The following is a 2,433-nucleotide window of genomic DNA, read 5'->3' as shown; positions in this document are numbered from 1 at the left end:
CTTGCCAAGTGTGTCCTGGGGTGGGCATTGGGCGACATCCCCCTGCGTGGGGAGCCCCTGCCACCCTCCATTCCCTCATGGCACCCTCATCCCCAAAACTAGAGCTCCATGACGCAGGGCACGCAGACCGGGCAGCTTCTGCCTGTGGGGGTGTGTGTGCAGGACCCACAGACACAGGGTCCGGCCATTTGGAGGAGCGTGGCCGGATGGATGGCCTGCCTCCTGCAGCTGCGGCAGGGGCAGGGCAGGGGCGCTCAGCAGCTGATGTCCAGGGAAGGCTTGGTCCCACGGAGGGCCGCCAGCTCTCTGGGGGTGACTGTGCTCAGGCTCCCGCCCAACAGCCTGTGGGCACAACGGGGCGTGCGGTCGCACATCAGGTCCATCCGGCGTCTCGCCCCCCCTGTGGATGCCCTTCCCTGTTCAGTCCCAGCTGCTTAGAGTGTCGTCCTGACACGCCAGGTGGTGGGTTGGATGCCCGGTCAGGGTCAGGACAAGAATCAAGCGATGGCCCTGGCCGGTCTGGCTCAGTGGATGGGGCGCCAGCCTGTGCACTGAAGGGTCCCTCCCGGGTTCCATTTCGGTCAAGGGCACCTGCCAGGGTTGCGGGCTCCATCCCCCATGTGGGGGGTGTGGGAGGCATCCCATCAAGGTTTTCCTGGGCGGAGACGGGTGGGGGAGGGGAGTGGTCTTGCCCAGAGTGTGGGGAGGGGGCGTTGATGGGTGTGTCTCCTTATTGAAGGCCAAACGCCCACCCCCCAGCTCTTGGCAAGAGAAGCTGCCTCACGGCCCGCTCCACGTCGGTGAGTATGGCCCGGATTCCCCCACGGCCTCAATCCACCGCCCCCCAGCCCCAAACCTCTCGCCTTTAAGGAAGGGGCAGAGGCACAAACATCAAGGATGAGAATCGGGGATCGATTGTGGGGACAGCAGGGATCGCCAGCGTTGGCCCTACTCACATGTTAGGGCCGGGACAGTACGTTATCGAAGGGACTGTCCCCTGTTGCAGGGGGTGAGCCGGCCGCCCTGGGCCCCGGCTCTCAGTCCCCTCCCCCACACACTAGTGAAGACAAAAAATGTCCCGAGTCTCTCCTGGGGAGGAAACGTGTCACCTCCCCCACGGGAACCCTCGGCCACAGACGCCCAAACCCAGGGCCCTCGCCTCCCCTTTCACCCAGTAGGACCAGCAAAGCGCCTGGTCTCTCATTTGCCGGCAATACAGCAATCACCGATATTTAAGCATTTATTGTGCAGAATTTCTTTTTTTTTTAAATATATTTTGTTGATTTTTGTTACAGAGAGGAAGGGAGAGGGATGGAGAGCCAGAAACACTGATGCGAGAGAAACATCCATCAGCTGCCTCCTGCACGCCCCCTACTGGGGATGTGCCCGCAACCCAGGTACATGCCCTTGACAGGAATGGAACCCGGGACCCTTCAGTCCGCAGGCGGATGCTCTATCCACTGAGCCAAACCGGTCAGGGCAGTGCACAACTTCTTATCGTTCCCCCAGGAGGAGGAGCTCCTTTCTTGTAGGTAATTCCCCGCATTTTGCCCTTGTTCACAATTACTTGCTTTCGGTGGAATAATAAAGGAATTCATTACCCCACAATAAAGAAATATAAAAAATGTTTCAACCACCAAAGCAATATGGGATTTGTGTGTTTTTTTAACGACCAAGGAATAGGGTTTGTATGTTTTTTTTTCTTTTGGATTTTTTTTTTTTTAAATACCAAGCAATATGGCCTTTTATTTTTCTCAATTCTTTATTGATGACAGTATTACACCTGTCCCCTTTCCCCCTCATGGACCCCCCCAGGCTACCTCCGCCCTCCGATTTCTTATAATCTTTATAATGGTTAAACTTTTTAAATAATAAAAGTTTAAAGATATGTGAGTCCGTATCTGATGAAGAGGAGCTCCAATACAGTCTAGGGTGGGTCTGGGCGGGGACGGGAGGGGGAGGGGAGTGGTCTTGCCAGGGAAGTTGGGTGGGGGCGTTGAATGGGTTTGTCACCTTATTTAAGGGCCAAGCACCCAGGGACCAGATCTTGAGAAGAGAAGCTGCCACACTGCGCGCTCCAGACCTGTGAGTATCACCACGGATTTCCCCACATTCTCAACCAGCCTTTCCTACCCTTTCCCACCCTCCCTCGTCACCTTCCAGGTGGAAGTAGAGGTAGAAGAAGAAAGGATGAGAATAGTGGATGTGCTGCCACAGAAGCACATTTTCTTCCCTTTCCCAAGGCTTCCGTCCCATGGGGCTGAAGGGCTTTGGAATCCCACTGGGCTCTCTTCATCCAACCCCCTGGTCCCAGGCTCCTGGTTTCACCCCAAGTGTCCTTCCTCATGGACCCCGGGCACCGGCCCCAGGCACCACGTGTCTGCCCGCCCTCCTGCCTGGGCCCTGGACCCAGCTCCTCTGTGGGTGGGGTGG

The sequence above is a fragment of the Myotis myotis genome, unplaced genomic scaffold (genome assembly GCF_014108235.1).
Source record: "Myotis myotis isolate mMyoMyo1 unplaced genomic scaffold, mMyoMyo1.p scaffold_m19_p_90, whole genome shotgun sequence".
NCBI lineage: Eukaryota > Metazoa > Chordata > Mammalia > Chiroptera > Vespertilionidae > Myotis > Myotis myotis.
Note: the sequence above shows the minus strand (reverse complement) of the source record.